Source organism: Podarcis pityusensis (genome assembly GCF_964106645.2).
Source record: "Podarcis pityusensis genome assembly, chromosome: 14".
NCBI lineage: Eukaryota > Metazoa > Chordata > Lepidosauria > Squamata > Lacertidae > Podarcis > Podarcis pityusensis.
The window spans coordinates 35,028,601-35,048,158 of record NC_138039.1 but is presented as its reverse complement, the minus strand read 5'-3'; the positions used below and the strand labels follow the sequence as shown (position 1 = coordinate 35,048,158).

The window sequence follows — 19,558 nt, the reverse complement described above, 5'->3', positions numbered from 1 at the left end:
TTAAGGGACACTTTAAAAAAAGTATCAGAATAGTCACATGGTACAGCTTTCACTGGACTGTACTATAATGGGGGTGGGAGTCATGGATACATATTAAAAGAAATCTCCCTGCACATACAAAACTAGTACATGAAGTTAAAGAGTTTTACCCCAGTGTTCTTTGCATTTTTTATGTACATTAAAATTTAAACACCAGTAATCAGAATGTTCAATGAAACGATCCCATTAAAACAAGGGGGAAACTGACACAAAGTATGAGTTTGTTATTAGTGGAAACATTCGTTCTGCTGTCCCTCATCCCCCCCCCCCACACACACACACAATAGGCCTGCACTTAAGAACATAAGAGCCTGCCAGAGCAAGCCACTGACCCATCTAATCTAGTATCTGGTTCTCACAGTGGCCAAACAGATCTCTGTGGGAAACTTGCAAGCAGGACCTGGGCACAGAAACACTCTCCCCTCCTGTAGTTTCCTGCAACAGGTATTCAGAAGCATTACTGCCTTCAACTTGTGGAGGTAGAACATAGGCATTGTGGCTCGTAAACAGTGATAGCCTTCTCCTCCGTGAATTTGCTTAATCCACTTTTGAAACCATCCCAGTTGGTGACCGTCTCAGCCTCCGGGTTGGAGTGAGTTCCGCAGTTTAACTATGTGCTGTTGTGAACCATGCCCTTCTCTTCTTGTCAAACATCCCGTCTCATGGCGCCTTCTTGCCTGATGATCAGACATTTCAAACCAAGCGAAAGTCTTAATGTGAGGTGAATCCCAAGACCACAAACAGTTTGGACTTCAAACTGCGAGGAAATTGGTGCTGAATGAATCGGCGCGCAAAGCAGAAAACTTTCATTTCCTGCAGACAGGATGGAATTGACTGTTATATTAAGACTTCAGAAGGAGCACTACCCTGGAGTAATTTCACCGCTGTCAGGCAGTGTTGACATCTAGATTAACCTCTGTGCAGTGAATTTTACAGCAGAGCTCATTGTGATGCCTTGGTAAGGTGCATGGGGTGTGAGGGGCGGTCTCTTGCAACTCTTACCTGGAGCCTTGGGAGTTCCATTCTCCCAATCCCCCAGAAATTAAAGGTCATGGGAAGTTGTCCCAGGAGTGGGCAAAGCTGACCCTACCCAAGTAAGGTCTCGCTGAATTGACACTGTTTGCTCTGCTGAACTTACAGGCAGTTTAGCTTGTTCCTTCCCTTCCATCCCATTTAATCCCCTCAAGGTGTTGTAAATCAAGATGGTGAAATATTCTTTGCTGCTGACAAGTGCTTCTCACTGTGCATATAAAGAGAACCCAGACGAACATTGCTGAAAGAAGCAGGGCAACCACGGGAGTGACAATTGGCTTATCTCTCTAAGGGTGAAGGACTTCATCTCTGAAAGCTAGTTGATGACTCCAACCTAGGGCTCAAGCTTTTTAAAGTGAAGCAACCTGACTTGAAATCCCTGGGCTGACATACAGTTATCTGTAATTTCCTTGCAGTTTGCTGAATGCTGTGATATGATTTTTAGCTCAAAAAAACCCAACAACCCATAACAAAATGCATCTAAAATACACATTTTAAGATTAAAATGCATACAAAATAAGTGCTTTGTGAGAAAAATTAAATAATGTGAATTTCATGCTTTTAAAAATAAATCACAAATAGATAACAGAAACATGATGGAACAGATTTACGAATGAGCATGTGTGAAACTGACATGGAATGAGCTGCCCTACTCTAGTTGTGTGATGCCTATTCCTTTATTTCTGTTTCTATTTCTGCCTCCCTCTGCCATACTGCCACTGGCATTGCATATTTTAGAATGCAGTTTCTGCAATGAATATTTTACTTTTTCCCTGCACATTCCATGCATGCTGTTACATTGGCTTAATAGAACATTATTTTCCCCATTGAAAAGTGCTACAACTGTGACCTTTTGTAAGTAGTATAATTTAGATCTAAATTATCATTGAGCAGTGCAAGTGCTTTATTGTTAACACTGCAACAGGTAGCCCCTCATTTTGATTTAGAACTAATGCTTTTCAGGAGCTGCTCTGAAACATTTCCCACCCCCCGTTGAAAAAAACTCTTCTCTGCACCTTCAATACCATTCCCCTCCCCTCTTTTGGGAGCAGCCTTCAACTTGACAGGGTGGTTCCAGCTAATCAGGGATCACATAGTGCTATGATAACTTTAGGTCAGATTTTATTACATGCTAGTATTGCTGAAGGCAAACTAGGCTGATTTAGAGTAAGGGCAATGCTTCCTTTACTGGTTGCATGGGTGACATATCCAAGCAACAATGGAAGAGAGGAAACAAACTTTTTTCGCATGACCCCTAAATATGAACTTTCGTCCCTTCCTGAGCATTCCTATAAAAATAGACAAAAAGGGGGGTTTGCCTTTTGCTGCTTATTAAAATATTTGTGAAACACACCATTTCCCTTTTCTTCTTAGAAAAGGAAGAATAATTCTGTTAATTATTACCCATAATTAACAGAATGGGGCAACTTATTGTGTCTGTGTTCTCCACTTTTCCCCATAGGTTCAGTGCTAATGTTCTCATGACTGCTGCTTGCTCAAGGCACCTACCTGCAATGCGCAATCTGTGGTTTTTGCCCCAGGAATGGGAATTCGCAGTATGTCAGCCACGTCTTCCTCCAACTTAACACTTTCCATGTCCACTTCCCAAGTCACCCTGGTTCTTGCCCTTGGTTGCATGAAGCATTGTTCACAAGCATGAATAGCCAAACTTCCTACCCACTTTTATTTGTTTAGCTGTGTTGAATGTGTCTTTCAAAGGGAATACAGAAATGGTACATATTAATTGCAACCCCAGATTGAACTTGAAATCAGAGCTTCTGGTGCCTTTGCTCACCAACTAAGCTGTACACATGCAAAGTGTGTTGTTAGTAGCAGTCCATTTTTTCCAATACTGTCCTTCTTCCAAGGAGCTTGAACCAGTGTACATGGTCACACAACCACCATAATTTTATCTTCACCCAAACCCCGAGAGGTGTCTGAAAGTGACTGGCTGGCCTAACAACAGACAGTGAACTTCATAGCTGTGTAAGAATTTGAACTGTGCCCCCTGCAGTCCTAATTGAGTATTCTGTCCACTATACCATAATAGTTGTGGCCCATCTAGTCCAGCATCCTCTTCTGACAGTGGCCAACCAGATGCCTGTGGGAAGCCTGTAAGCTGGACTGGAGCATAACAGCACTCTTCCCAGATGTGATTTCCAGTAACTGGTATTCAGTACTTTGCTGACAATTTAAGAAGAACCCCAATGTTCGATTTGATCATTTTTTGAACTTTGGTGAGTGGTAGGAGGTAGAGGTGTCTGTAATGAAATTTCCAACACACACACACATCCCACAGCTCCCTCCTGTTTTAACCAAATTGTACCTTCTGTAGCCTCCTAAAATTCTAATAAGAGGGCCATCAGATATTGTAAGAGGTTGAGTCCCACTTTCCCTGTCTAGCTGGAGCACTGCCCATGCCTGGCGTTTTCAGCAAGCCATATCACCTTGAACCATAGAGGAGAAAAGGTTTCACATATAAGCCGACTTCACACGCTGCAACCCTGGGGTTTTGCAAAGCTGTTGATTCGCCAGTCACCAAAGAACAAAATACCAAACACAAGCTAACAGCCTCATTTAAAAGGTAATCGGCATTGCATTTTCCTGAGACATCTGTGCACTAATGTTCAGCAAATCAGATTTCCTCTCTCCTTGAATTATTGATGCTGTAAAATGTCATAGCACACAAGTTTCCTCCTGCTGAAGCCAATCTATGGGTTTTGGAGTCATTGTAGAGGAGCTGTTATTATTCCCCCACCCCATCCCATTCATTGAAGTCCATGGCTGGCTTTTGTATTCTTTGTGAGCGCAAAGTGGCTTGACCATAAAAAATCTGCCACTGAGTTGTAAGTATTTCTGCTTGAAATCTCTTTTCAGATCCAGCAGTGTTTCCAGGAAATTTAATCTGAGAAATCTCAGGACTCGTTACAAAGAGATAAAAATATGATGGTTCAGATTTAGTTGTACAAATAGCCTTGCTATGCATCTTTTGCCATCTCTAAAGTGCCTTTGCAATGGGTGAGTTTGTAGGATTGATAAATCTGAGAGAGGGAGGGGGAGAGGAAGGGAGGGAGGGAGGGAGGGAGAGAGAGAGATAGCGCTACCTGGAATGACACCAGGGAGAGACAGGACGATCTAGGTCCCATATAGACACCATGCAATTTTTGTTGCTGCATCAAACTGGAATGTGATCTTATTTTCAGGATCTTTTATAAGTCTCCTTGAGAGTTTCTTGTGACTCTGAAGTGGGATATAGTGACTATGGACTGAACTATATATGCACATAATGGAGTGGTAGAACCCTGAAATGGTAGGGTGGAATGTGACCTTTCAGACTAAAGTCATGGAATATCATTTTAAAATGCATAAAGATGGATAATCGATATAGATACATATAGATAGATGATAGATAGATAGCATGGTATACCTTTTGGAACTTCCTCTCATTACATATCTGACACATACCACCTTTGCAATCGTTTGGACACCCATTTAATACATTCCCTTTTCCAATCACCTTTAAAGCAAAACATCCCAAAATGAAATGAAATTATTTATATAAAGGAAAATATTCAATAGGTCCAACGAGACAGTAGATAGACACCTGCCTGATTATAATGAAAGGGGGTTCTAATGGCAGGGAGGGTCAAACCTTTGGCTGCCATTGGGGATGATGGAGATGTCTGTCCCTTTTGCCTTCCTCTGCTGTTGTCAGTTGGGTTTGGTGTTGACAGTCTCAGCAGTTCCCCTTTTGGTGGTTGCTATTTTCTTTCTGTGAAGCCACCCCTTACAATGCTTACATCTTATAGAAGGGCCTTCCTAGAAAAGTGGGAGGGCCACTATGTATCACACACTGTGGTTGTTATTTGTTGGGTGACCTATTGTTTTTCCTATGAGCCTTTCCTTGATATGCCTGAGTCTATATTTATCCATTCTAGCTTCTTGCCAATGAAGATGGGTGGGAAAGGCCGTATTGTACTGTCTTCTTCTTCTTCTTCTTCTTCTTCTTCTTCTTCTTCTTCTTCTTCTTCTCCTTCTTCTTCTTCTTCTTCTTCTCTCTAGACTTGGATATATTTATTCATATATTTATTGCATTTGTATCCCACCTTTTTCTCCAAGGAGCTCAAGTGTCTCCCACTCCTAATTTAACCACCACAACATCCCTGTGAAGGAGGTTTGAACTGAGAAACAGGTCACCCTGTGAGCTTCATGGTTGAGTGGGGGTTTGAACTCTGGTCTCTCCTGGGTCCTAGTCTGACCCTCTAACTATTATATCACACTAACCCAGATGCAGCCCAAGTCTTTCATGTTGCTCTCATTCTGGTGTGTGTGTATCTCCAAGAGTTTCCCAGCTTGTCCTCTTTAGCTGTGTTTTCAGCTTTTATGCTTCCCCTTCCAGCTTTCATTTTATTGCTTCTTCTGATACCACACATTTCAGTTGGCTGTAAACTGATTTTCTTCTGCCTTGCACATTTCTTCCAACCAAAACCACTCTCCTCCTCCACCACAGTTGCCGTCTCAGTCACTCTTCCTCCTTTGTCATTTTAAATTACGGTATATTGACTAATGCTAGTTCAGGTATTTATGCATAGGGTCACCTTGCTTCATTGCTTGCCAAGAACAGTCTCACACTTCCTTCTGTATCCTTTCCATCTTCCTATGTCTCTTTTTGTTCCATGCTATGATGTTATCTCTCACTTTGTGGTTGCTCGGTTTCCTTGATGTCTTTATCTGAAGGGCATTTCAACGTCTAAATAAATGATATGCACATGCTGTACTTTATACTTTCCCTTCCTCTCTCAAGACATTCTGAGCATACAGTGAGCATTTCTAAAGCATCCATGCATAATATGCAAAGCCTCCCATAGTGCCCAAGTAAAGAACGAATGTCATGCTCAAGCCATGCCGTGTGAAAGATGTGCCTAATTAGCACAGCGAGCCTCCCTTGGTTATGGACAATGAATGAGCAAAAAGCCCATTATAGGAGCCCAAACTGGCACTTTCACACGTTAAAGGTCAATTAGTGCTAATGGACAGAACTACTACATAAACCTTTTAGACTTGCAAGTGTTGCTCTAATTTCAAAAAGGGTTTCTTAAAACTGAAGTGATATGTACGGGGGATCAGTGAAGTCTTCTTCCTTACCCATTTTTGCACATGCAAGCTGATGTCCCACCAAACCAGTTTACAAAATCACAATTGCAAGACATTATAGACATCCATACCATGCAAATCAAAAGAGCACACACATATCAGTGCATCTTAGCCAAAACAGGAAAACTGATTGCCTTTTGTAGTGTTTCTGTTCAGGGTTCCATCCAGCTGGCCACCCCCCTTCTAGCATACTTCAGTTTTCCAGTTCTCCTCCAACAGACGACCAGCATTCCTTAGTCACTGAACATGCTCAGCCCTCAATGTGATATTTTGAATGTGTCCCATATGTCCCTCCTTCAATTGTTTTGTACTTCTGCAAACCTTAGCTGATACCTCCCTGTTCTGTGTCACTGACGTTACTTTATCTACATAAGGATCCACACTGAGAGAACGGGCTTGTTATTAATATATAACAACATGGTACCCCTGCCCCAGCTGTTGTAGGACTACAATTTCCACCACCCGTATGCTGCCTGGGATGGATGGGATTTAAAGTCCAACAACATCTGGACATGTTGCTATATAATATAGTACCATATTGTTGTTGTTGTTGTTGTTGTTGTTGTTGTTGTTTAGTCATTTAGTCGTGTCTGACTCTTCATGGACCAGAGCACACCAGACACTCCTGTCTTCCACTGCCTCCCGCAGTTTGGTCAGACTCATGTTTGTAGCTTCGAGAACACTGTCCAACCATCTCGTCCTCTGTCATCCCCTTCTTCTTGTGCCCTCCATCTTTCCCAACATCAGGGTCTTTTCCAGGGAGTCTTCTCTTCTCATGAGGTGGCCAAAGTATTGGAGCCTCAGCTTCACGATCTGTCCTTCCAGTGAGCACTCAGGGCTGATTTCCTTAAGAATGGATAGGTTTGATCTTCTTGCAGTCCATGGGACTCTCAAGAGTCTCCTCCAGCACCATAATTCAAAAGCATCAATTCTTCAGTGATCAGCCTTCTTTATGGTCCAGCTCTCACTTCCATACATCACTACTGGGAAAACCATGGCTTTAACTATACGGACCTTTGTTGGCAAGGTGATATCTCTGCTTTTTAAGATGCGGTCTAGGTTTGCCATCGCCTTTCTCCCAAGGAGCAGGCGTCTTTTAATTTCGTCTTTTAATTTCCCTTCATGGATCACTGCCTTGCCGTGGCGAAGGGGCTTGAATAACTCAGAGAAGCTATGAGCTATGCCGTGCAGGGCCACCCAAGATGGACAGGTCATAGTGGAGAGTTTTGATCAAACGTGATCCATCTGGAGCAGGAACCGGCAAGCCACTCCAGTATCCCTGCCAAGAAAACTCCACGGACAAAGACAACAGTACCATATAACAGTCCTTGTTATATAGGATAGAAGTTCTGGGGCACCTTTCAAAATATGCTTCACAGCCTCCTGATATTCCTTTGCAAGAACCACACATGGTGGCTTGTTACCATTTTACAGACAGTTGACTTGAAGCTAGATCTTCCACAAAGTCCATGTTGCTTAGCAACATTTTCCGTGGGAGCAAGCTGGCCATGTCTCTGTGAGTGAGGTGGGGAAACAGTCGACTAAAAGTGCTGCTGCTTCTAAAACTTGCAGAGTCCTTGCATCTCCAACAAGTGCCTGCCTAAGGCCACTAAGGGGGGGAGGGTGTTCATGGGAAGCCAAGCAACCAGATTGTTTCAATGACCTGCCTTCACCTAGATTTTTGCAACATGGCAAGCACAGCTGCAGGGTGATTCTGTATTCATCGCTGGGAAGACTCCAGCACTGGAAACATCAATTCCAGACAGCTCTGCTTAAAAATGGCCATTGAAGTAAACATTATCAGAGGCAGGCTGTCATGCACCATCTGTGGGTAATGGCTGAGCCTTCGCTCTGTCAGACAGGTTTGTTCTGAGCTCAGGTTTCAAAGGCAGCATGTTCCTGAGACCATTTAATTGGGTGCTGGCATGTTCAGCACCACGGACAGTGGTCCCCTGCTTGATTAAATGAAACTACAATCACATTCCATATTTCCTTTCCAAAGGCTCTTAATTGTTGTAAGCACTGGTGGTTGCCTGCCCAGATGTGTATGATTTCTTTAGGTGGTTCATTGTGTGACACTGTTTCACTCTTATTTAACCTTTGCTTGCTTTTGAAAACCAGGGTTATGTGCACTAGATCTGTTCTGCACACAAAAATTGAAAGCAAGAAAGTCCAAATCATCCAAATGGTCCAGTTCAACAGGGTGTTCCATATATTTTGGGAGTGACTTACTTATTCATTATTTCACACTGAAAGCTGGATGCTAGGGACAATTGGCTAGAAAGTTTTAATACAGTGATGCTTGCATTTAAAACAGATATGCTTGCATTTCCTGACTAATCAGTACTAAAACAATTTCTATAGCTTTTGACTGCATGCCTCTCTAAAAAGAAGATTCATGGGAAACAAAATTCAAACCATGCATAAATATAGTTGTTATTGTTCTGGTGGTAACTTTATATATTGTTTTTGTGGAGGGAAAAACAAGGATGGGAACTGTTGGGTATTAGGACCCTGGTGGGACCCAGCTCCACCAGGGTGACTGGTAAATAGATACTGAAATTTACATAGTTCAAGGAATAGCAATGAAAGACTTTCACAAAAGCCTGAGACAGCAGCAAGCTAGTTTTCAATGCAAGCTAGTCAAGGAGAAAGCATGTAAATCAGAGGCAGGCAACGTGGTGCTGTCCAGATGCTGCTGGAATACAACTGCCATAAACTCTAACCACTCACCGTGGTGGGTAGGGCTGATGGAAGGTGGAAGGCACCAGGTTGGATAGCCCTGGTGCAAAACAATTGCTAAAGATACTGCAGACCAATTTGTTGCACTGAGGCTCTCACATAGTGGACTGCTCAGGGCCAAATTAGATATGCCACCAATCACATGTCTGCCCTCCACCCATGAAAAATGGGAAATGCCCTGGGAAGCAGTGTTAAGCCCTCTCCCTAGCTTTAACATTCTTCAATCTATTGCCCCAGACTCTTGGTTCTTAATTGTGCTCACTTTCAGTATTGGGACTAGGTTGGAGGGGGTAAATTAAGGTGTCATGTGGTGGTATGGGATAGTTAAGTGTCCATCCTATTATGAAATTAAAATGAGATCTTCATACCTCCTATTTATTTATGTATGTATGGGGCAGAGATGTGATTAAGCAAGCAAAGGTCCCAGGGTCCTCTCTATCTGACCCTTGGGACTCTCACTTGCCAACACACACCCCTGTCTCCAGGGGACACCTTCATCAACCCTGCCCTATGTCCTCCTTAAGTGCTTCTCTCTGTCTGGAATGTGTGCTTGAACTGTGACAATGCCCCTTGCTTGCCTGGAAAGTTGTATGGATGTGTAGAGCCCTTTGAGTTTCATGTGGCTGGAATGCAGTCAATAGGATCACATCCAGTGCTCTGCCCACTTTTACCCTCTGCCCATAGGAAGTTGTCCATGATCAAACGTGGCTCTTAGCTTGGAAAATGTTTCCTATTCTGCCCCAAGGGAAAGCTGAGTGTGAGGAAGGGGTCAGAGAAGCTGACGAGAGGGTGGACTTGTGTTTCCCTTTGCCTCAGTCCTCTCTTCCAAACTTTTAATCCACAAAGTGGTTTTCCTTCATTAGCTTGTGCACCAAATACAACTATTCCTACAAGGTAGATTGGTATCAACCACACCTTTAAATATCAGAAGCTTAAACCGAGGAACAACCACTTGCCAAGGCTCAGTTTTGAGACTTACCCAAGCCCAATGCTGTGAGCTGAATGCCTTTAAACCAGCATGAGTTTCCCTCTGAAACATATCTCTGCTTTATTTTTCCATGTAACCTGCAATTTTAGACTCTATAACTCTGGTAAACCTCTTGTAGGATACAATTTTCAAGGCTCCCTTGTGTTTGCATCCCTAGGAATATAGTTTCAGTGTTAAATGAAGCAAGAACTAGCTAGTTAAAATGATGAAGACTGGCTGACATTGCTGAAATTATTATTTCAGTGGTCAAAAACGGCTCCTGCGGTCTCGAACTGGAGTCCATCACCCTGAGGGATAAGCAAGCTACTTGCATGTCCTCATGGGAAGTAATGAAGAGGATGCATTTACATAAGGCTGGATACCCTAATCCTTCCTCTCATTTTAGGTATGGAAATGTGAAGCTATACCCTGTTATTGGGAGAAACTGAGGTTTTTAAAAATGAATAGAATAGGATAGGATAGGATAGGATAGGATAGGATAGGATAAGCTTACACCTGAACATAAATAGTGACCACAGCATCACTTTTCATGCGTTCTGTTTAATTAAAAACATGGGAGGGGCAGCAGAGATTAGCTATCTTTCACGCATGCACACAAAACACCCTTCTTGCTGCCTTCTGGCTCAAGGAAAAGGGCGGCAGCTCAGTGGCACAAATCCAGAAGGTCCCAGGTTCAATCTCAAGACTCTCCAACTTGGACTGGGAAGGTCTACTGTCTGGAACCATGGGCAGCCAGTGCCAGTCAGTGTAGACAATGCGATGGGTTCTAAAATGTGGAGGGTGACTCCACAGATCCAAAAGGGTTTCCTACTGCTGAAGTTCATCTTCCATGAATTGGAAGGCAATGGGGATTATGGGGAGGTGGCACTTTTGTACCAGCTGCGCCACCTCATGGATAATACCTGAAGATGGCTAGAATCTGCTTTGTAGAACTAGGCAAGGAAACTAGGCAAGGAAACAGAATGCAACAACCTCCATGCCTAGTATGTCTTCCTGAAATTTGACCACTTGGGACTGAATAACCAGTAAAGCCAGAGAAGGGCTGTAGCTTGGTGATAGAGCTTCTGTTTTGCATTCAGAAGGTCCTGAGTTCAATTCCCAGCATCCCAAGGTAGGGCTGGGAGAAAACCCTGCCTGAACCCCAGAGAGTTGCTGCTGGTCCATTGATCTAGTGCATGATCTGGAGTTAGATGGACCAGTGGCCTTACTCGTTATTTTTATAATGCACTCTCACACACATGATGCTAAAGTTCCAACCTCTTTGCACATCTTAGTATCAAGATCATCCCACCATCCACTCACCAGATGCTCAGTCTCATGAGTGGATGAGACGGAGGACTCTCTGTCTCATTCCCACACAAGCCCTCCAGAATGGACTTGCCAAGCCCTGAGAAGATGCTCCACAAGGAGGAAGAGGCCAAGAATTGATCAGTTCATTAAATTAAGCTGCCACCACCAAATTGCAAAGGGTCTTTGGGACATGAAAGCAGAGTCTCTCTCTGTGTGTGGATGGATGCCGTTCCATTGATTAATCACCCGCCTCTCCAACTGCCATTTGAGCATTGCTTTGGTTTTGCTAGTGATCAAGAGATGGCGAAGCTGTGAGCTCTTGGCATCAGGGCCTTTGTTTTTGTTCTTTTTGCTTATTTAAATATTGAACTATTGTACGTTGCTGTGATTTCAAAAGCACAATTATTTCCTATAAACAATGAAGTGACTTGGCAGGGTGAGGTCTTATATTTTCAGTGGAGTATAGGGTGCAGGAAGAGGGATTTATGATAAGAATTGCCTGGGAAATTAGAAGGAGCCTTCTGGCTGGCCAAAAGCCTAATAACTACGCATTGTGTTAATGAAATGATTAGCAATTACATTGTGGGTTACAACAACAATTAAATATCAGGCGTGCTGCCCCGATTGTGAATGGCAGGGAGGGACACATTTAAGCCTTTCTTTCCCCCTCCACTATGATTTTGATAAATAAAAAAAATCCCCCCCCAACCCAGTGTGGGAATCAGCAGTGGTTAAGAACATTTCCCTGGTGCCAATAGGAGTCTTCCCTGACTGCCATGCAAAAGGAGGGGAACTTTTATCAAGGTCACAGCCGGGGTTATACCTGCTGTATCAGCATGCTGCATGCAGAAAACAACCTCAGCCTCGGTGCTCAGTATTTAATGGTTAAAAACCCACAATGCAGTTGCTAATCACATCATTAAAGCCATGTGCATTTAAGAACCAAGTATCTGTGAAACTCATGAAAACTTGTTAGAGATGAAGGGCTATTGGAAAGAGGCAAATGGGAATGAATGTTTGATGAGAGCTCCAGTGTTGATCTGTTGAACGACAGCCCCAAGATGTGAAAGCTGTGGACCCTCCCCTTGAAGGACTGGATGTTGTGATTCATCATGGGCCCTGCCTCTCCTTTGCGGGATAAGGGAAACCTTTGGGTAGAGGCTGCATCTCAGTGGGTAGTGCATCAATTTTGCACATAGAAGGCCATCAGTTCAGTCCCCAGCATCTCCAGGTATGGCTGGGAATGTCCCCTGAATAGCCATTGCCAGTCAGTGTTGACAGTACAGAGGCAAATGGGCTAGTGCAGGGATGTCCAACAGGTCATCACAATCTACTGGTAGATCTCTGCGAGGTTTCAGTAGATCTCTGGCTCCCTTTCCTTAGCATCGCTAAAATTGATTCCTGCCCCGCCCCCTCGTCCTGCTCTTCATTGTTGTTTGATCTCTGAAAGGGAAGATGGAGCTTTCTCTGTGCTGCTGTTTTCATCCATAGCGATCTTTTTGTGAGTGACTTTACCCCTTTGACCCTTGCCTTTAACCCCCTCCAAAACAGAAATTTCCCCCCCAAAAAGTTTTTTTTAAAACCCCTAAAAAGGGGGCTGTTCTCCTCCCTAAAAAAGTTTAACAACTTTGAGCTGAAACCCCCCCCCCAAAAAAACTGGGATAGATTACTGCCAGTTTTTAATTCTGAAAGGAGATTGCAGTCTCTTGAGAGTTGGTCACCCCTAGACTAGTGGTCTGGTTCAGCAGGCAGGTTCCTGTGTTCCTATTTCTGGATGCATATTTGAAACATCTCCAGAGCTTGCTACATTTTCCAACAAAGTGAAGTTGCTTGGCCACTCATGGGCTGCTATCCATTCCAACATCATCTCATTGTGTTTTTTGTTCCCTGGTAGCACCGACACATCTTTGAGTGATTCCTTTTGCATTTAAAAAAAGGGGGAAAAACTCACATCATAACATCATGAAAGTGTGATGTTGTTTTCCCCTGGAGAAAAGCCTCTTTTCAAAATTCCTGTTAAAGTGAACGTAATTTCTTGCATGAGCAGGCCTTGTATAAGTGCTATTTTACATATCTTATTTCTGAAGGGGGAGGCAAAAAAAAAAAAGTTGAAGGATTTCTAGCAGTGTAAATTACACACATTGATTTAGTTCCTACTGGGCATTGATTGCTCTCCCTGCTGTGCTCAGAAGGTTTCCATGCCAGCAGGACTGTCCATCTCCCTGGTTGATGACCGGGCATTTGGGGAAAATGATGCTTAGGTATGACAGCTGTGCCTCCCCTTTGAATTTCTATATTAAACATGTTCCAATTTTATTGCACTCTGTGTGGGGTGGGGTGGGGGGAAGCATTAGTACTATATATGTATCTATTTAATATGCTTGGGGTTTCTGGGTTGCTTCTTTACCATATTAGAAAGTAGAAGAGTAGCTCTAGAGACGAAACAATCTACACTTCAGTTCCTCATTGATTGGGGGAAAAGACCACGTATATCAGAGGTCTGGCCCAAAGTAAAGCTAAAGAGTGGGTGTAGGGGTGCTACACCAGAAAGCTGCATGGTTGGAAATGGAATTAAGCTTTATGCACCACTAGCAAAATGCCCATTGTGGTGATAGGTTTTGTGTGTCCAAAGGGGGGACTTGGACATTGCAAGGACACCTAATGTATTCTGTGCAAAGGACCTCTTTGCGTATGTCTCCACAGAATCCACTGTGCCAGGGCAAGATTCACTTTACCCCGCAGAAGTGAATGGCAACTACACATTAATGCTGGAGAAAGTAAAGGGGACACCCAGTGTGTGTTTGTATGTAGGCTAACTGTGCTCTGATGATGAACCCCAGGAGGCTTCTGTTGCAATCATCTATCTAAAAGGGTTTTTGGGTGTGCATGTAGTGATGGTGTTGTTTTGAATATGCTGCTGCTGCCACAAAAGCACCAGACCCTCCAAGTGTCCCTATTTTTCAGGGACAGTCCTGGATTTACAGAAGCCATCCCAGTTTCTGATTTAATCCCAGAATGTCCCACTTTTTCTTAGTACAGTACATCCCTATTTTCGTTGGAGAAATGTTGGCGGGTGTTGAGTTATTGACCCCTGAGCCATCTAAAGGCATTCCCTTCTAGGGAAGTTCTTAAATGTTTGATGTTTTATTATGTTTGTATATATGTTGCAAGCCTATTTTCATTGGCGAAAAGTTGGAGGGTACACTCCTCCCCTGGGCTAAAAAGAACAAAAATAGCCTCTAATGGGGCAGGATATTTGGTAGCCATTCTTGGTTCAGCCTTTTCTTGGTTCAACTTTTATTGGGAGGGAGCTATTGAAGGATGCATCAATGAATTAAGAGTTAAAGTATACCCCTGAACTGATGATACGTAGACATTGAGGACTGAGCCTTCTCCTATCTGCAAAACTCCACCTCTCTGTTTGTAAAGCCCCATCCTATGTTCTGCTTCTGGGTCACTAGCATGTAATGGAAAGTTGAGCTGCCTTCTATAGAAAAAATATCAGCCTTATGCTCTGTGTTGCTCAGGAATTCTAAGAAACAGAAATAGTTCAACTTTGAAATCAGTAGTTGAAATCAGAGCAATTTTGAAATGTTTGGTCTGCCATCCTGATTCAAAGTGATATTCAACTGTGTCCAGACAGAGATGAAAACATGTTCCTTGGTCTTAGGAACCATCATGCAAACTTTGGTTAAATCAGCACAGTTTTGAAAGATTCAGTCCACCAACTTGATTCAAAATGGCATCCAGTTATATCTGAGGTTAGACCAAAAAAACGCCATTGACCTTGGTTATGATATCTTAAGAGGTGTCCAAATACATAGCAATCAGATAAATATATAATGGGTGTTGTGTGGGTGGAGAGAAGGGAAACCCTCCTTTCCCCTTCTCATAGGCAGTCATATCAGTGTGAAGGGATACAGAGAAAGGCAGAAGGAGAGAAGAGAAATATACCCATTGCTTTAGTCATAGGATGTATATTATAAAGATGGTAATGGGCCCAGATAGTTGGACCATTCTATAGAATGTCTCCAGTATATCAAATTATCCAGAAATGCAGTGGTGCACCCAGTATAGAAAAAGATGGTGCTGAAGGCCTACTGATACCACTGAAACACATCCATTGCATATAGGCCCATCAATGTCAACAACTAGTCTGAGTTCCTACTTATGTAGCATGCCTCTTGGTTGGGGCATCAGTGGATGCAATTTGGCCTCATTCAATACTTTAAAATCCCCTTGATTTCAACTGGGATGTTAAGAAAGAACATAACTCTCTGTATTGCATGAAATGAGGAGTAAGAACTTCCCATCGTGACTGGTTTGCATCCTGTCCATTTGTTGTGAAAGACCACAGACCATTGTTGCACCTGGCTTTGCGACCTCGCCGACTGCACTTTATGTTATACCCCTAGACCTGCTGCACAAGATACTTTGGGGAGAATGCAGCACATCCACCCCCCAAAAGGGAACAATTGGCTGGAACTGTAACAAGTTCATGTATCTGTATATAATCAAAGAAGAAATGTCTATTCCAGAAAGACCATTGAATTAATCTATATCAGACATATCCAATGTGGTGTCCTTCAGTCATTGCTGAACCACAACTCCATCAGCCTCAGCAAGCATGACCAATGGACAGAGATGATAGGTGTTGTAGTTCAACAACATCTGGAGGGCACCACATATCATTTTGCACTAAGCTGTGCAAGTCCCCTTCATTTGGATTTTCTTTCAAACCCACATCTGCTGTAGCTCTTCCTGGACTTCCTGGATTTCCTGTATGCTGGTGGAAGCCAACATGTGGTGGTAGAGTCTCCTTCTTTGGAGGTCTTTAAGCAGAGGCTTGACAACCATATGTCAGGAGTGCTCTGATGGTGTTTCCTGCTTGGCAGGGGGTTGGACTCGATGGCCCTTGTGGTCTCTTCCAACTCTATGATTCTATGATTCTAACATGTGGCCTGAAAGATGTTGCTGGACTACAACTCCTACCAGCCCCAGGCTGTATGGCAAGTGGTCAGAAATGTTGGACATTGGAGTCTAACTCCAGCAACAACTGCAAGGTCACAAGTTTCCACACCCCTAGCTTACCCCTAGCTTCCACACCCCTAGCACACCTTTCTTTCTGTCTCATTGTGGCTTGCTATTTATTTGAGGGTGGATGACTGCCCTCATCTATTTATGAACTGGTTAACTTACCACGGTGCATGTGTGACCACTTTGTAAACCCATCATCCTACCAAGGGGTAAGGAGAAATTTGCCCTTCCAGGCTCCTTTCCTAGTTTTCATATCAAGTAAAGAAGAATAGTAAGATGGTTATAACCAGGTGGTAGAGTGCATGCTTTGCATGCCAAAGGTCCTAGGTTCACTCCTTAGCATCACTAGGTAGAGCTGGGACATACCCCTGCCTGAAATCCTGCAGAGTTGCTGTTGGCTAGGATAAACAATCATGATTTGCTTCAGGTCTGGGGAACTTGTGGCCATCCAGACATTATTGGACTCCCAACTCCATCAGCCCCACTCAGGAGATTCAGTAATCAGGGATTGTGAGAGCTGTAGTCCAACAATATCTGGAGAATTACAGACTCCTCATCCCTGAGCTAGGTGGACCAATGGTAGCATGAAAAAACCATCAAGTCAGACCATGGGTGCATCTAGGTCAGCACTGTCAACATTGACTGTCAGCAATGCTGCAAGGTTGCAGACATGGGACATTCCCAGTCCTACCTGGAGATGCCAAAGATTGAACCTGGGATTTTCTGTATGTAAAGCAGATGTTCTAGCCACTGAGTTATGACGCTTACCAATAGTCGGACTCATGTAAGTCAACTTTCCACGTTCCTAAATTTTCTTGCCAGTTGTCGTGACAATCCCAGTGACCAATTTCCCAAGTGGTTACATGCACACTGTGGGGAATGTACCATTTCATAAACAGTCAACTGCCTGGGCTGAATGAGTACCTGGATTCTAGCCAAGAGAGTAGCTAGCTTCTTCATGCTCAATTTAGACAGAGGCCTTTGTTAATATGAGTGGAGAAAAGTCAGTTATATTATTAACTTGTCTCAGATAAGACTCTTTTTGGGGGGTGGGGTGGGGGTGGGAAACAACATATATTCCAATTCATAAAAAAATATATTTTCAAAGCTGGATTATATTTCTCCCTTTTGTCCCTGTTCCCTGGCTCTTCCCCCACAAAAACCTTGGAACGATAGAGAAAAATTATTTTTTAAAGTATTGATAATTTATGTTTAATATAAAGGATGACTTAATGGAATCACCAAAGGTCACTTATCCCATCGGCATGTCATGCTCCTTCTTTGTGATCCCATCCACGCTCCTTACCCACCGCACACATAGCCCACTGCTAAGTAAATGCATTGTACAGAACGGAGGGGATGAGCAGTAGGTGACGTGACCTTGGAGGGCGGAAGCCCAAAGTCACTGCCGCTACCACCAAATGAAAACGTCTCCCTGGAAACTGCTGCCATCAGATGGCAAGCTCATTCCTTGACTTTCATTTAAAAGAAGCCTTTTTTTACATACGTGTGTTTGTACACGGTCAAAAATGTACATCCTTAGACCCTCGTGTTTATGTGTACATCCACAAATGCACATCTCTCTCTCAAGTATAAATATATTGTATGTTTGAGCTGTAAATAATTCTCGGTCATGTGTCTTCTGTCTTCTCATAGTATCATATCCTCAGTGTTATGTTTAACGACGCCATTTATTGATTGATAAAACCTGTGTGTAGAGCTGTATCCTCCTGACATAGTTTATGTAGACCCCTCTTCTCAAATAAAGTACAAAAACAAACCATCAGCATTGTGGCCTTCTCTTTGTCTGCTTTTACTTTTAAAAAAGTATTTCAAATTTTATTTTTTGCAGCAGGGAAAAAAAGAAAAGAACACCATCGACTGGCCTCAGCAGTAAGAATAATCCATCATACCTGACTTAAACATCTCAAGTGATATAGGAAGTCCATATGTCCAAATAAGTATCCAAATGAACTATACATTCAGCGGTAGAAATGGCAGTGATACCTTCAGACCACAGAGTAGATGGGGGTATTTAGCCGAATGTTTGCTTCTCATCCATCAGCTCTGCTTGGGCAAATACAACACTAGGAAATGGTGCCTTTAAGTGGTTGGGAGGCAGGGCTGGTGTCCAGGGTTTTCTGTAAAGAAATCCCCACCCCACCCCTTCTTCACTACATTTCCAAGCAGCAAATGAGGGTTAGCTTATTTTGTTGATTTTCAGGAGTGAAATGATTTTTGTTTGTTTGCTCATTTCACTTAGGAAGACAGTGGCGGCTTCCTCTTCATCCTTTCCTTTCCTTTCCTTTCCTAGAAAACAATACAGAAGATCCCTCACCACTAAAATCACTCCATCACATTGAAATTGCCCTACTCAATCATCAAACCTACTTTGGGTCTAGTCTTACCCTACTTGCAACAGGAAAAAAATGACCTTCTCATCTAACACTATGCAGATTTACACACTGTTGTCATAATTTGCTGTAGGAAAAATGTCAGATATGAAGCTGCTGTAATAACATGTCATTTTGTTAAGGGTGGGACTGCATGTTGTTGTTGACAAGGGACTTACACCAAAAGCAGCATCAATATGTCATGTCTTTCACATTCCCCTCCCCACACTAAAGTGTAAGGATACTTACCAGTGTTATCACATTCTCATATTTGGTTGTTCCCTTAGCAACAACAGAATGATGTGGAACGATGGCAAAGAAATGCATCACTGAATTATGTCATCACATATTTCTGCATTTTTTCAGAGAGGGGGAAGAGGACCAATTGATGTGGGGACAGAATTTGGGGCTTAACTGGAAGTTCTCCACCTCCCACTAAAGTTCTCCACCTTAGTTTCCCACTTTGATCTGAACTCCCTTCTCCAGCCGCTAGAGGAGTGCTTGATTTGCTGTGAGAAAGATGAATGTGTTTGGATGAAGTAATTCCTTGTAACTTTTGATTTATATCTGTTTCAAGAACGAGAGCCAAGGAGTGCTTCTTTTGAAGCTCTTTCCCAGAGTCTGAACTGTTACTAATAGCAGCAGAGGGTTGCTGTGATTTCGAATGTGATGAGCCTTGCACAGGGACAGGAAAGACAGAACAAGGGTAGGCAATGAACTCCCGGAGAGACTGTGGGCCATTGGTTTGGAAATCCTATCCTATCTACCTGATCACTCAGTGGGAGGTTTCAGTGCTCTCCTTTATGCTGTATATCCTCAGGGCTTCAGTACTTCAAAGAGGAAGGAGCTGGTCCCCTGTGGGGTGCTGAAGGTAACTCTGATG

At 43.1% G+C, this 19,558-nt stretch overlaps 1 long non-coding RNA gene across 1 annotated transcript; it reads left to right on the top strand.

Annotated features, from left to right (window-relative positions):
* Positions 1-209: 209 nt before the first annotated feature.
* On the top strand, positions 210-18,068 carry LOC308462765. The gene is made up of 2 exons (XR_013979327.1): positions 210-6,780; positions 7,565-18,068. It is a non-coding gene; the product is annotated as an uncharacterized lncRNA (long non-coding RNA).
* Positions 18,069-19,558: the final 1,490 nt, after the last annotated feature.